The following is a 16463-nucleotide window of genomic DNA, read 5'->3' on the forward strand; positions in this document are numbered from 1 at the left end:
AAGCTCAAGCGGGTCCCTGTTTTAATTAAGTGGCACCACCATTAACGCTGCCCGGGGCTCCTGATACATCAGCGTTAGCTTTAAGGCTACAAGCCGCACGGCTCACCAACTGGCTAAGAGAAATGACGTAGAGCTAACTAAGCTATTTAAATGCTAAATCCTCATACAGACTATACTCTACCAGGGCTTGGAGAAATACTCACTATTAATAATATTCAATAAAGTTGGGATTGTTGGTGATGAAGAAGGCAAAATTATTATTATAGCTAGGCTATATAATATGGCTTTCATTTACTAATGTTTATTTTCCCAAAAGGTCGAACAGATTGCATTTGGGTCATTAGTGTCATTTACTTTCATGATCAAGTTTTCAACTTATTGTTTTATTTTACTTGAGTAAGTGGACAATATTTCAAAAATGTGATAGCCAGATCAGTTACTTACAATATTTTCATCATTCCAATTGGCAGGATTAAAAGTAATTGAAATCAAAAGTTTAAGGAAAAAAACAGAACTTAACAGACTCAGCTATCACGCACATGGCAGCTAAGCTAGCATGGCATGCTGTAGCTAACGGTAAATACAGCCCTTTAGCCTGCACTAGCTACTACAGCTAACAGAAGAAGACAGTCTATGGGGGCTGGGCTCACTAAGTACACAACTTTAAAATTAAATTCTCTGCTGTCATACTGCATGTCTCCTTTTCTCTTACCTTCACTAAAACTTGCGCCGTACAACGGTGAGTAACGTCTGTGCACTTGTCTCGTGTCTCGTCGACGATGAAATGCAGTCCAGTTGACAATTCATGGCTGAGAGAGCACAGGTGCAATCAGTACTATAATTACAGCTGAAGCTCATTTAGTTATGCCTCTTCCAGGCTCCTGGTATGTCCTGTGCGTGACTCACTACTAGAGCCTGGATGCCATGGAGCCACCGGTCATGTTAATTCCACCTGGATTTTGACAAAAAGGCAAAATGTCTGCTGAGACGAAGGTCAGTCAAACTTATTATCACTTCAGAAGTCTGTGGACTAACACAGCTGGCATCCAGGGGTAAAGCTAACGAGAACACGCTAACACCTGGAAGAGGATCCAAGGACGACTCTGTGGTTGACGTTAGTTCTCCTGGAAATGTTTCTTTAAGTTGTGGCATGAGCCTTATCGTTACACATTCCAGGTTTACATATTGTATTGCTCTCAGTGTTAGCAGTGATAGCCTACTGCAACGTTTTTATTTCCTTAAACAGACCTTATTTATCTATTGATCTAATATTTTCAAACACTCATATGGTGTAAAATAGTCTTTAAATTGTTTTGAATCTGCAGTAAGGAAAAAATTAAATGATCTTATACCTGTAATTTGACTTTTTTTTATTCTCTACCTCATATTACCACTGTTATGGTTGTGAATGGGGCTGTTAAGATACACTAATATGAATCGAAAATCGTTTATAAATTTTTAACTGTCGTGTTGCTGTTACGAGAGTCACACACCTCCGTTGCTATTGGATCCGTGCTTGTGAGGGATAAAGAAAAACATGTCCGACATCACTGACAAGGCTCACAGTGCAGCATTAAGTCTGGAAGAAATTTGGATTTTAAAAGAAAGAAGGAAAACTGGACAAAAGTCTGGTCGTTTGTTCACTGGTAGCATGATTCACCTGGGCAGATGGTGTGATAATATGTATGTGGGCGATGAGGAGTAATTATGTGGATGTTTATCCGACTTGCACGAGCAAGCTCCAGACAAAAACACGAATATCAGACAGTTTCTCCTGCTACAACTCTGCAAGGTCTAAGGTAATCATGAGGTAATTACTTCATATTTCTCGCCCTAACTGCCAATGAGGCACCTGGGCCTGACTGTGTGAGACAGTTTATATTCATAATGTCTGTTCCTACATCAAGTCTTTCTTTGTCTGTGTGTACTGAAAAAGTCATTAGCACGATTGTGATTGGCAACAGCCAGTGAGCAGAAGACAATACTGATGTGGACATTAGTGACAGTTCAACCAGTCGTTCTCATCGCTGCCTTCAGTGTGGTTACATGCTGGCATTCCGACATCCCAAAATTCCGACATGTCACCATTCCGACATACCGCTATTCCGACATGCGAACGTTCCGCCATTCCGACAAAGTTTCGTCCCGGCATTCCGACAAGACTAATACTAACCCAACCGATAACCCTAACCCTAACCTTAACCCTTTTAAAAGATGTGTCGGAATGGCAACACGTTTAAAAAACGAAAAAATACCGCCAGTCCGACCTTAGGAGGAAAAATTTGTCGGAATGGTGGGACGTTTAATTAAAGGTATAAGTGTTGCCATTCTGACAATTAGGGCCTCATGTCGGAATGGCGACATGTCGGAATGGCGGTTGCCCCCCCTTCAGTGTGGGTCCAAAATGACAGTTGTCTTCCATCTTTTGCCCGTGGCGTAGAGTAACAGAATCCAGTATCTAGATGTGTATGTAGTCGTCTTATAAGGCAGAGATGCACACCTCTAGTTGTGAAGCAAAACCTTGGAACTTAAACCGTATCACCTTATATTACTTGTTACCTTATCTTGCACATTTCAGCCCTGGCAGGACTGAGGCCTACTTTTTGTTTTCTAGTGCCTAATGTTATGAAATTCTATATTGGATTTGAAAAAAACTAAACTTTTTATAAAAATGATTGAGATTCGTTTAGAATTCAGTTCCAGCAAAAAATGCATCAAAAAACTTGAAGGTATAAAGACAGACATCAGAGAGACGAGGAGATACAAAGGACCTGCGGCGTGTCGGACATTCTTTTAAACTCATCTGTGCTGCTGCTTCAGCCCAGGCAGTGCAGTCCTGCTGTGTCTGTGTGTACGGCTTGTGTGAGTGTATTTACTCCCCTAGACAAGGTGTTTGCTGTGGGATAAACTTCTTTCCAACAGAGTCTTCGTGTGGTCCCCGGGCTGTTGATTTTTCGGCTACTGGAGTGAATGAGTGTCCGCTACTGGGTGTTTGTGTGTTGCTGTGTTAGATCATTTTACAGTAGTCTGCATGTGAGTATTTGTGAGAGCTTACCACTCGCCTGTTGTTGTGTCCGCGATTGCTCATATGCATGTTACTGTAGCCGAACTTGATGGTTGCGGGTGCGGTGTGTGGTGCTGCTGCAGAGTGAAGTGGACAGCGGGGGGATTGAGTCTTCTGCAGGCAGCCGGCATCAGCGACCTCGGCTTCAGAACCAACATTATACTTATTGAGCTGAATATTGATCTACACGTCCAAATTGTGCAGCAGCCAAATGGCCACACCGGCCCCTGCCAAGCTGGCAGAACGAGACCTGGATCCATTTTACAGCACTTGACACAAACATGAAGAACGTGTGATACACTGTTGTGTTCAAGTGATGGGTCCTATTGTGAGGCTGCTGAAGTGTGTTGCACAACATTATATTTGGTTCAAACACTAAAATCATCACGATCTTTTCACCAGTGCGCTAATTGGTGTAGCTCATTCTGCCTCTGTGTGCTTTAACCCCAATTAGCTCAAAAAGCAAACATGATGTGACTCCTGTGTGTTGTTAGAGAGCATTCTGCTTTACATTCAGACAGCATATTCTTTAGCACTAATTTACATAATGGCACAGTCAGGCTTGGTCATGAACTTTAAAAGAATGAGAAACAAATAGAGGTGAACATCAGTGAAACAGCAGCATTGGAAATGTTTAAGAGTATAAGCCTTACACTTTCTGATGGAATATTAATCATTTCTTTGCATTTCTTGCAGTGACACAGACACCACAACAGTCACACTGAGTTATGAGGGCTGGACTCAGAGAGCCAGCTCCTTTTAGATTCAGTTCCAAGTTGGAAAATCATCCAGATTTGTTAAGCTTGCTAAGATTGTTCAGAGTCTGAGTCAAAAATCCTGTCACAGCCTTTATTCCTAAGAAGCAATGTATAAAACATCTTTTAACCAAAGCTAATATGTACTACATCTGACAAAACAGTTTGTAAAGTTTTAAATTTGTAATGTTTGGTTATTTGTTTGACGGAAATCGTTCAAAGCCAAACATAGCTTTGGGTTTGGATAGTCGCTTCTGTTTCAGATCCAGTTCTTGTTGGCAAAATACCTGCAATTATCCATCACTGATGCATTACATTACACAATATGACATTTACTGTGTTTGGCTGATGCTTTTATCCGAAGCAATTTACAATAATGCTTCGTTCCAGACTACATCGGAGGTCAGAATTTCCTAGTTGAGACTTCCATCTTCTGACCTCAAAGCGTTCCAGGTGCAAGATGCCAAAAGTGAACAAAAAGCTTGTGCACCCATAGTTTCCTCAGCCCTCAGCTGTGCAGCCTCTCTCCATTATAAACTAAAGACTGGAGGACAAATAGCACGTGAGGTAACAGACGCCATTATACTTTTTATTTTACGCCACTTTATTACTTGGAAACGTATGTAAAGAGTTCATTCACTCGCCTTATACAAAAACACCCGACCCCCCTCACATGGATGCTGCCATTGTTGTGTGACATCAGATAAATGCTCCCTCGTGAAGCCGGGGTTGATGGATTTGTTCAAAGCAAACCCTAATTAGATTTCAAACTGGATCCAGGTTCAGTAAAAAGTTTTTCCAGCACCATCCCGAGCTAATCTTCGCAGATACCAGTGTTGAATTTAAAAGAAGTTGGATTCAATAACATAGTCGATACTGACACAGACTGCTGTTGAACCTCAACCCTTAGATCACAGTAGTCAAGTCAATGAACCTGGTCAGTTCACATGGATGCAACAGTGTTCATGCAAGAGTCAGAGTGTGCTGATCCACAGCGGACAGCATGTGCTCCCCATCTCTAATCCTGAAACAGGAATCTTTCTATCAAAGCTTTGCGAGGATATCCCCAACAGTGCACACTCAAACCCTCCGTCCCTCATTATCCGAAACACTTGATCTCCGTTTCCCTCTCACTTTTCCTCTACCTCACATCTCAACTGAGGAAAAACTCTGACAGTAGCTGCATCATTAAAAACATGCACAGCGATACGATCCAGCTAAATCCCCCGACTTTGTGGGTGGAGAGCAGCTGCACTCAGAAACACAGAAAGACAGAACTGATTCTTTCATACAGTCCTGAAGTGGTTACCTCTTTCTCTAAGGAGGGGGAACCGTATGTGGCGCTGAGAGGGGAAGAAAACCATTTGCACCTGCCGTTCGCATGCATATTAACTCCAACAGACACTGGGCTCTGAAGGGTAAGGGGCCCTGAGGATAAGGAACGGACGAACTGGGGCGAGGAATTATTTATCAAGCCAGAGGACACCGGATTCCAGAGGGAAGAAGAGAAAGGATAACTCTGCGTCTTTTCCCTGTTGGTCAGGCGCCATCAGGGGAAGAAGCAAGCTAAGCCGAGCAAAGCAGCATTAAGTATCACCCCGACTGAGGAAGAAAGAACAAGAGTGGGCGATGAGGAGGAGGAAACAGGAGGGACGAGAGGGGAAGGGCGCATTGCAGCACCACGCAACTCCAGAGAAGAGAGCTAGCCGACAGAAGCCTCACACAGAACCAAAACTAAATTGTCTTTCCTGTGTTGTGTGCAGCTGCATCAAAGCAAATTCAAACAGAGAGAATCAGCTACATTACGGCAATCAGCAGCCTTTTCAGCTGATGTAGCTGCGCAGCTCATGTGCTTTTATACCCTCCACTATGTAAATTACGGGTAGAACATTGAGTGGAATGTTTCCATCAGCCTAATGTATTATGTGCATTAAGCTAACACGGCTTTCAGCCTGCGGTGCCGAACACAGCCACAACTCCTAATGTTGGAGAGGACCAACACATACTATAACTCTGTATGGACACGTATGGAGAATTAGAATGAACCCTGCCAGGGATGAATCAAACTTGAGGATGTGTTGGGACTTATATCACCAGAACTCCACCCACTCCAACAGTGCATGCTCAAAAGTATAGTATAGTATCATTACATCAGTTCAGTATGTGATATTTGAACATTTCATTAATAAACCACGTTCATTAATCTGTTGCTCTAACACCTGTACTCTTATGAGTTCAGATGGGTCTCAGCCCACAATAGACCCCCTTAACTTTTGCTGCTGATCTAGATAAAATGACGGATCCAGGAAAAAAAAAAACCGCAATGTGATGGCTTCCATCAGCCCAATATGCGACGATAGCAAAATATCTTTTGTTTCACGTTGTACTCCAATCAACCAAGAGAAAATGAGGAACTCCGACAAAAGATTCTCCTGATAGAGCACGTGGTTTGGGTTCCAAAAGTCAGACATGGACCAGAAAAGTGTTCATTGAATCGTCACAAAATGACGGGATATGGGATTTCGGTCACATCACACACATCCTTTCAAAAGATGCTGGATGATTTTGAAGGTCAGGGCGCTGTGCAGATATGATTTGTGTTTTAGGGCTTTAAGATGTTGAAATAAGAACATGCCTTCCCCAAACTGCTGCCACAAAGTTGGACGCATACTGTTGTCTGTAAAACTACTATATACTGTTGCATTGAGATTTTCTTTTATTTGAACTAAGAGGCCATGGCCAAACCATAAAGACAGCCGCAGACCAAAAGTACATTTTTGTATTATTTTTTTTCTTACCTTTGGAACATCAAACACTGCTCAAAGGTTACTCTGACATGTTTGTAGCTCGCTCCTTTGTGGAGGATGGCAACTGTGGATTCACAGCAGAACAGCAGCAGCTCGGATCAGAGTGACCGTGTGTCACAGCAAAAAGTGGTCAAAACACATCAAAGTGTCCACAAAAACTTTTCAACTCCTGCAGCACTGTTCACTGTTACACTGTGGATCCGTATCTTCAACATGCTGCAAACACTCATCACTCCAATAATACATTAGTACATGTGTTCAAGAGGAGCGCTGGTTCTAACAAGACTCACAATGGGCCATTGGGGATCCAGAATACTGGACCATTGAACAGCAGCATGGCACCAGCAAAACTATGATTTCTTGTAACATACTGATCATACCGTATGTAAATGCTATGGAGGTGGATGATGCTGAAGGAGTGGAGTGATTAGTTTGAGCTTTTTGGGGGCCTTAACCTGAGGTCACCGTTGGAATCCATTGTAATTGCTGTGAATCCAACCGAACTACAGCTGCCCAGCTCCGCAAAGACAGACCAGAAGGTCTTTTAAGATCTACCTTTCAAGTGCACAGGCTGTGAACATTCGATTCTCAAAAGATTGATTTTCGATATTCCTTTACCAAAACCCTTTTGGGACTTGCAGCAATGGTTACCTGAACTAAACTCTGCATCGAAATACAAAACCTGACAAGAAAAACAAAACAGTTCACCACCTGATTGTCTCCTAAATCTACACACAATCAGTCTGGGGCTCATTTCATTTTGGAGTCGACAGCCAGGAGAGAGGGATGGATGTGGAATGAGAGTGGACTGATAGAAAAGGACTGCAAGTGATTCATCTTCCTGAGCTGGGCTTGGTCAGGTGAACACAGAAGTGCAGGCTACGTCTGGTTTTAATCAATGGAAATTCCACCTGGAGCACAGGCTGAAAGAGGCAAAAAAAAAAAATGAGAAAGCGTCTCGGCGAAAAGCAGAAAATTTGTAAGAGAGACATCAAGCGAGGAACGATAAGAGTGCCACAAGAGAGCTCCAAAATGAGAGATGTCAGGAATTAAAAAGCAGTTGCTCATGATAAGGATGATGCACAGTAAATAGGAGAGAATATAAGACAGAGATAAATTTAGAAGTGTGACAAGAAGAGGTGCAGGAGACAGAAAGAATTAGACCATTTAACATGCGAGTGGCTGGGAATCAAGCTCCCAATCCATCTTTGAAAGTGCAGGAATGAAACCCCCATTCATCATCGCGGTGCGAGGATATCACCGAAGAAAAGTAAGTGGCAGGTTACATCGCCCCTGTCCTTTATCGAACTCCTCTCCTGGGACAACAGCAAAGAGTTCCTGACTTTGTGAAAGGCAGCAGGAAGATAGAGAGAGCGTTTGATTAAGTAATTTGGTGTTTACTGCCACAGACTCATCCGTCATACGCACCGTTTGCTTAACAACTCTTGAAATGGAAGTACTTAGCAATTAAGATTGAATTGCAGAACGGAGAGACAGGTTCAAATTATATGTGACGCAGTAAAGGAGGCTATTAATTTGGGTTCAAAGAGAGCATGGCCTGAGGTGGGGGGAATAAAGGGAAGCACTAAAGCGTGTTACACTGTCTCAATGTGTTCGTGCACGGGTATCAGTGTGCATTCTCAATCTGAAAGTCTGCTTCCAACTGATTTCAAGCTCCCCAGAAGAGATGGAGGAGTCAACACAACATAATTAGCTTACTTCTGACAACACCTTAAATAAACGTAAGGTGCCTTAAGCAGAACTCACACAAGTCAACAGGAAGTTTGCAAGTGATACATAATTTATTCAGGTTTCATCAGCCAAATGCAGAACGACTGTTTCCTCGCACGACTCTACGACCCAATCAAAGAGGTGATTGGAGCTCCTCTCTTCTGTCAGCCTCTCCAAGCAGCAGATCAAAGCTGACGGGGATTCAGTCCGACATAAATGAGAACTCGCCAATCTTAACACCTTTATTCAATTTCTGCTTCATTTCACTCCAACGTATCCAGGAGCCCACAGAAAACAATTTTTGAGGACACAAGGCATAAACTCAGCTACTTCACACATTTAATAAACAACTGTTCGTGAATGTCTCATCGCTTAAACTCCTTCAACAGAGAAGACCATGAGATGTGGTTCCACATTCACACGACAACATTGTGAAAACGATCCTCGTGCGCACGGATTGAAATTGAAAGAATGATTGAAATGCCAATAGGTGGCAGTGTAACTTTGCAATTAAACATCTCAGAATAACAATATAACCATCACGTCACAGTGATGGAGCAGCAAGTCTACACTTTGCTGGAGGAGCGTTACTAAACTCAGTTGAGTCAGCAGCACAGACAAAGCTCGATAGTCTGCCATTGTTCTTGCTGTCCTCCTATTAATGCATGGCTAATAGACTGTCATCACAGTTTTGACAGGAATTAAGTATTGCCTGTTTACATGAAGCCAGTAAGGCTTGTGTTTTCAAAAGATGAACACAGTAGCCCGATTTCAAAAGTTTTCAGGCCCACAAACCATTTCAGACCATTAACATGTTATTCTATGTGCGAATGTCATTGATAAAAAACATTAAATGATTTCCTAAAACTAACCAATCTGTTTTGGTGCCTAACCTATCTCACCAAACCGCAACCATTTCACAGCGTAACCATGTGTTGGTTATTGTTACGACGACGAGAATCACCTGACTACGTCCTCTCCTGCACGCCCAAAATGTATAAAATGTGGGCAGCATCACATGACACTGAAGAAGCTTGACACATGAAATGTCGTAAAAAGTGGCGTGCTGTTTCTATGACGCGGTAAATAAGAAACCTGAGCAGCCATTCGATGACAGCTCTCAGTGATACCATCCCTCATTTTCATCTAAATCAAAGTGTGTCAGAGTGTGTCATATGTTGTACAAATAGTAAAGTCCTCTTAGGCAAATAAAAAAATTTAATTTAAAATTTGCTTTAAGGCAATTGAATAAGTGACTTCACTTGAAACCCAGCCCTTATTAAGAAGCTGATAAAGAAAACATTATCACGGCCTCTCGACTGAAGAAATTAGATAGAAGCCACTGAATTAAGTGCCATTCCAGTAAGTAAGTAAGCCACAAACAAGTGTGCAAGCTGCATAATGTGCTCTTAATCTTGATAGATGCACAGCAATTAATGTGCCGTTGTGAATCATTTATAGGAAAAACAGTAAGCCTGGAATGGATTCGACTCAGTCAGCAAGAGACCCCATAAAAAAGCAGCAATTTATTAAGACCGTGGTCGTTCAAACATAAAAAACTCAAACAACAAGGCGCACTAAAGCTTCACAGCCACAACATCCATTACAAAAAATGAGCTCCAGAGTGCATATTCTGAATCAATATACTCGGCAGTGCTTACAGATTTTATGTGATTGAGTGGAAAATAATGCTTTTATCGTCAGCCAAAAATATCTCTTTTCACTCTTGTCAGTTTTGCACATCTTTGATTCTTTTCTCATTGCCTTGGGTTTACAGTAGGCTTTGTAATCGTCCACCTGTGGTGTGTAAGACTCTGGCACAGTCAGAGAGGAAGCTGAGGACTGGCATTGGACGAAGAGGAGGATGGCTCGAGGTGGCTTAAGTCTTTTAGTCTTCATCACATTCCTGTGCCAGCCAGCTGTCTCGGTGTCCCTGGAGGCCGGAGCCACCACACTAGATCACACAGAGTGTCAGAAACACACAAACACGTATACAGTAGCACAGAGGACTCGTCCTGTCCTCTGTCCTCAGTATCAAATGGCTGGTGTCAGCAGAGGCAGGGCCACTCCACTGGATCCAGGCCAGGTCATTTCATTTCAGAATATTTCACAGCAGCGAGGTCATCCTGCAGCCTCAGCCATCACAAAGTCACCATTCTGGTTTTTATACTGATCTTAAACTAAACTGTAAAAGTGTGCAAAAGATTTTTTATTATAATTCCACCCACTTCTTTCAGTCTTGTTAAAACATGATACTGTGGATCGCTGTTAATATCTGAAATTGAATGGGTAGCTACTACTATAGTGGAAGTAAAATTCAAACACTATCAGTCTGCACAAAGGTCAAAGATAAATATAAATATATATATATAAAGATAGATCACATTACACGCTTGACACTAAGATGGAACATATGTTGCTGTAAAAATATTTGTTAATATGAAGCACTGCCTAATTTCTACTTACTGCATATGGTATGTTTTCAAACTGAGTAGTGACAACAATTCTGTTTATTCTAAACCTCTTTCCCACTTTGAAATCATAAATTCATTGACTGGAAGCTCAGATGTCACATTTTTCCATCTGTGTGGAGCTGGACAGTGTGTAAAGAAAACTTTACATGCAAATACAATCTGATTTGTGCATGTCTGCTGATTTGTGCACACACATTTAACAATCTGTAAATGACAAAAAAGAGCGTGATAAATACTTTCAGACGTTCGTGAACACGGGTAGCTTTTCAAAAGGGAAAGTGATCACGTGTAACTTTTTACATGTGTTCAAAAAGCTTGGTGTGTGTGTCAGTGGAACACACTGCGAGTACCCATGATTACGCGCAAATTATGGTATACGTTTATAAATCTTATTTTTATTTGGAGATCATTCTTCATTTTCTGACAACTTGCTCTCCACATTCCAGCATATGTGAACCACTTCAGCTGTCCGTTCAATCAGTTTAACCACTAAGCAAATGCATTTAACTGCAGGTAGCCACAGGGATTACTGTATACTTCAATGCCATGCCGCCAGTAAACTCTGGTGAAAACTTCTATGAGGTGACTACAAAGAAACTCTAAAAACAGCTGGTGATTAAAAACAGAGTTCCTCAAGTGGACGTAACCATAATTGATACTATAAACTCAGAATGTTAATATATTCACCAACCAAAAACAATCCAACATGTAATCCCTTTAATCCCTTAAGAAAAATGAACTATGAAAAAACAATGATTTAATGGTACCACAATTATGAATTAATTAACGAAGATAATTAAGATAAGATATATACACCACAATGAGATTATTAATATTACGAAAGTATGACAATACAATTATGAAATGAAAAACACAAAAAAAGAAAAAAAATCCTCCAACCATTCTGCTCCTTTTCCCAAAAGTAATGATGTGTCTATCCTGGAAGAGCCGCAGAAATGTTCTTATAACAGCTGGACTGTTACATTCGCTGAAAATCTCATTAAACCACTGATATCATACATGGCTGCGTGCCTTCATGGAACTAGCGCGTTGCTGTGTAAACAGAATAGTCAAAGTGTAATAGCTGTTATATTGTGCTGGCAACACCTGCAGAGCAGAGGAGGCTCGCGGGAATTACAAGACAAAAACAAAGAGTTAAAACTCTCAGCCTCTCTCAGATCTGACGGAGTGCAGTGATTCCAAATGCATTACCTGTTGAAGATTATAAAAATCATTTGAAGTGTTTGATGAAACTAATCCGAGGCACACAACTCGCGAAAGAACAAAGAATTGAAGACACACGGGGAGCTCCCCGCTAACACACATCTCTCCCAGAAATATGCAGCCAGTGGAAAACACTCATTTACATCGCCTGCAGGTTACCTTTCTGATGCAAAGCAAATCACAACACGGAAGAAAGACAATCTCAGAGGCTGAGGAGACGAGCGGGACAGAGAAAGGACACCTGAAGTTAAACACGGTCTAAGCACCACAAATTGGCTGTCGCCGACCAACAGCCGTGTGTTTTATGTCTTGTTTATCCCTCTCGCCGCAGAACACAAACGGGCCTCTGTCATTTGTGCCACCTTAATAAATAGGAGCACATCTTCAGCAAAGTCGAAGACGCGTGGGCACAGCCGCCATCACCGCAGGTTCTTAAATCGCCAAGGGTGTCTGGGCGTCATGCCAGCAGTGGCACACTGTCGAAACAGCCAGAGGCACGGAGGGTGGCTGAGGCGGGTTACTGTGGGGGACGCAGGACCGTCAGAAGGGTTCAAGCTAAGAGAGGTGGCTATAAGAGAAACAACATCCTGCTTCCTATATCTGTGTTGACTCTACTCCTCTGCACCTACACAACCTCCTCGCAGACAGAACTTCTGTATTCTTTGTTTTATGAGTTCAAACAAGGTGAAAGTTAAGTTAGTGTTTCTGAATGCAGGGATATTTTATGCAATATGCTTCTAAAAATGTGGAAATACTTTCCTGTTTCAACCAGACCGTCCTCATCAGCTGGACTGTGGATTTCTTTATGACGGACTCGGGTGGGATTTACCCTGACAGTCCAAAGGATGTGACTTCATGCACGATGTCCAGGGCCTCGTCTCAGTACAACACAGAAGTTCCACAGAGGAAGGTTCTCTAATTATGTAACATGCAAAATTTCATTTGTTACCAAAGTTAAATAAATAACGTAGCTATTTTAGCAAAAAGCACAATGTTTTCCTAAACCTTACCAAACTGAGAGTACAATGAAGGTCCTGTACACCTGCAACAGTCCTAAGGAAGCTTAGGGAAGCTAAACTCCAGAGCCAGATTCTGATCAACTTTTACAGAGGAGCAAAAGAAAGCATCCTGACTGGAAACATCACAAACTGGCATGGCTCATCACGGCCCAGGAGAGGAAGGCTCTGCAGCAGGTCATCAAAACCACCCAGAACATCACTGGTACCATGATGAATCATCCAACATCAGTGCTGGGCCTTATGTGGGACGAGCCAGTTTGTGTTTTTTGTGTAATCCAACCACCAAACAGACAAGGGTGAAAACATAACCCCCCTTGGCGGCAGTAACAAAGGTAAAGACATACAAACAACATCTCTGATATTTTCATGCACCTTAACTGCAGCTTTGCTCCTTTCTGATTAATTCACAACAACAGACAGCACAGGGCAGCCAAGGGCTTCTGCGTACATACAATAAGACATATCCATGTAACAACAGCCTTTGAGTTGTGCTGGCCTGCTGTCTGAGCCTCTGACCTTCAGTTAAAGTTGTTCACCTCCAAAAACTTCAGTACCGCAACTTAAAAGCTGCCGAACAGCGCTGGAGACTGCTGTGAGAAGAGTGTTTTCCCTGCTTTGTCTTGTCATTGCTCCCTAAGGGCGTCATAATTCACTGGAGTTGAAATGAGAAGCGAAAACCAGGAGAGCGGCAGAAAATGAGAGAGCAGCATGTGTCTAAATAGCAGACACATCTGCCTGTCTGACCCTGTGCTAATTGTTAGTGCTGTTGCATTGACATGACGTAATTATTCATCTACCTACCTTCATCAGCCTGAGTTTCTGAACAGTCCAAACCACTGCAGTGTGGGTAAATGAGGTAAATCAGCCTTGTTGGTTGGATGTCAATTGGATTTAGTGCAAAGAGGAGGCAAAGAAACAAGGTCAGATCTGCGGACACTGAACCAGTTACATGGCAAGAGACTGCTAGGATGCACTAGGTTGACAGGGGACAGACCAGGCATCGCTACAGAGGAAAATGTACCTCATTATGCATTCATCACCTCTGCCAAGGAGGTTATGTTTTCAGTACGTCTGTTGCTTGGTTTGTCGGCAGGATTACACAAAAACTACTGAACAGATTTCCACGATGCTTGGACGGAGGATGTGGCTCAGCCCAGAGTAGACCACTTTAACTTTTGGTGCTGATCCAGATAAAGGGATGGATCCAGGAATGTTTTCTCACTTTCTTTAACAGTGCCAGACAGAACCTTTTTCATTCATTTCTCAGAGAATAATGCATGGATCTTGATGAAAAAAATCATTAAGTTGAGTACAAACGGGGACTGTTGGCTGATTTTGGGCCATATATAAATAAAATTGATGTGATTTGATACTGTATTGTTTCAGGATCCTGCTCTCATCAACCTCGTTTAACGCAGCTGTGGGCAGCTGTTAACAGCTAACGAGCTCAGTGCACAGTATCTGTCCAGCACCAGCCAGCAGACAGCAGACAAACATCGTTGGTGAACACAGTGGCACATTTAGCAGCTAAAGAGCCAGATATAGCTCCGAGGACTGTGGTGCAGACCAAAACCAGAGCTAAAATGAGAGTGAACATTAGACTTACACTCATCAGCTGTATATTCCCTATAACTTTTATAAGGTGAGAATCTACGAAATGTGTCTTTTTGGGTTGTTTTCGACTCTAAAATGAAAAAAAAACAAAACATAAATAATAATACAGGTTTCAATGAAGAAAAGATGGGCACATACACCATATTTAAATGTTCCTGCGGAGCTGCCCTCGGTGGTTGTTTCAGGCAAAACGCTGCTTCATACGCCTTTCTGTTGTTCCTCAAATTAGCTGTGCAACATTTGATGAGTCACACCTTTTATCTCGCAGAGCTTTTCATCTTGAGAGGACACGCTGATGTTCATCCTGCCCGTTTTATTCTTTTAACATGCTTGTTTTCAGCCGACTGATTACTCGCTTTGGTTGTTTTCAGACATTTAAAAACATCTCCCGTTGTTACACCGCGCTCACCTGAGCCTTCTCCAGAACCTTTGAGCTCATATTATTTTGCTATGTGAACAACTAACAGCCCAGATTAGTCCTCCCTGAGGCGGCGTGTTGAAAACAACACATGCAAATCACTTTATTTGTAATTTGTAAGTGATGATGCATATTTTAAAAGCACTATTGGAAATTAATTTACTAATTACACAACAACAACAAGTGTTGTGTCAAGATGCTTTTGTTCTACATTAGTCATTTTGAAAAAAACTGTATGGTCAGGACCTCTGCTGGGACCTCAGCCACAGTTTAAAGATCTTTGACTAAAGTGGCCATCGTGGTGGGTGATGAATGGGGCTGCTGGCCAAGGCTAGCAAACGCAATCTGCTGTGAGCGGGGGCAGACATTTACTCCGCCATCAAACACCCAGCCGCTGATTTACACATGGCTGGAAAGCGCTCCACTTCCGTCCTGTTGGAACTGCCTGTGGTCTTTTAGCGTTTTGTGATCAGAAATATGACAACAAGCCCACACATTTATTCTGCTGGGGTCAGGTGAAGAAGCCTGGCAGGTGAGGGGAAAAATGACAAGGTAATGTTACCTCCTGGAGCTGAATGAATACACAAAGGAATGTGTGTATGTCTGGAGCTCATTCATCATGTCTTTACTAAGCCTTACAGCGGTATCGCATAGACTGTGTGCTCCTGAGCTGCTATCGAGAGAAGACGGGAGGGGCAGAGGGTCGAGTCACAGAGAGCAGAGAGTGTTTGAAGGTGGTGGGCAGGGGCGCCAGGTGCAGAGGTCACAAGACAGGAAGAAGAGGCCTTTTTTCCCCTCCGAGATGAGATTTACCTGCAGTACGTGGTGCTCACGCTATGCACTACAGCAGCCCAACAGAGGCTTCTTTCACCTGCAGTGTCACCGGGAGAGACGGAGTAAAGGGGCCCAGAGGGGAAGTGCGTTTAAGCGTGAAAACGAGAGACTGAAATCATCAAAAGGAGCTCTAATGGACCTTGAGATCCAGGTGGGGGACATGAAAGAGGTACAGGTATGGCACTGAAGCTCTGAGGTTGTTCCTTTACACAAAAGTGTGTCCAATAAGAGGGGGAATAAGGTGCGCAGGAGGTGCAAGAGCCAAAGAAGACCATCCAAATAATGCAATAGGTGATAGGTCAATAAGACACAAACTGTCAGCTTGCCATTATATCTCCTTTAAGACATATCAAGTGTTTCCTGTTGGCAGGGACGTCAGAACGAGGGAGCACAGCTGGCTACTTATCTCTATCATACAGACGTTGGGCCTCTGGTCTTCCATCACTTCACTTCCTTGTTAACAGGCTGCACGGTTACCACAGCGCCACACGACTCTGCCCACGCCCCCTGGGAAAGGCCACCT

General features: G+C 42.7%; 1 protein-coding gene across 6 annotated transcripts in view; it reads right to left on the reverse strand.

Moving 5' to 3' along the window:
- Nucleotides 1-16463, reverse strand: part of sema5ba (sema domain, seven thrombospondin repeats (type 1 and type 1-like), transmembrane domain (TM) and short cytoplasmic domain, (semaphorin) 5Ba) — a 188035-nt gene that overhangs the window by 159859 nt on the left and 11713 nt on the right. Inside the window, exon 1 of one of the 6 annotated variants that reach the window (XM_084361448.1) lies at nt 713-766. The exons of the other annotated variants lie outside the window; for them this stretch is intronic. The gene's annotated coding sequence lies outside the window, so the exon portion shown is untranslated. Of the gene's footprint in view, nt 1-712; nt 767-16463 lie in introns of those variants that run through there. 6 annotated transcript variants of the gene reach the window in all.

The sequence above is a fragment of the Pagrus pagrus genome (genome assembly GCF_965226575.1).
Source record: "Pagrus pagrus genome assembly, chromosome: 9".
Classification (NCBI taxonomy): domain Eukaryota; kingdom Metazoa; phylum Chordata; class Actinopteri; order Spariformes; family Sparidae; genus Pagrus; species Pagrus pagrus.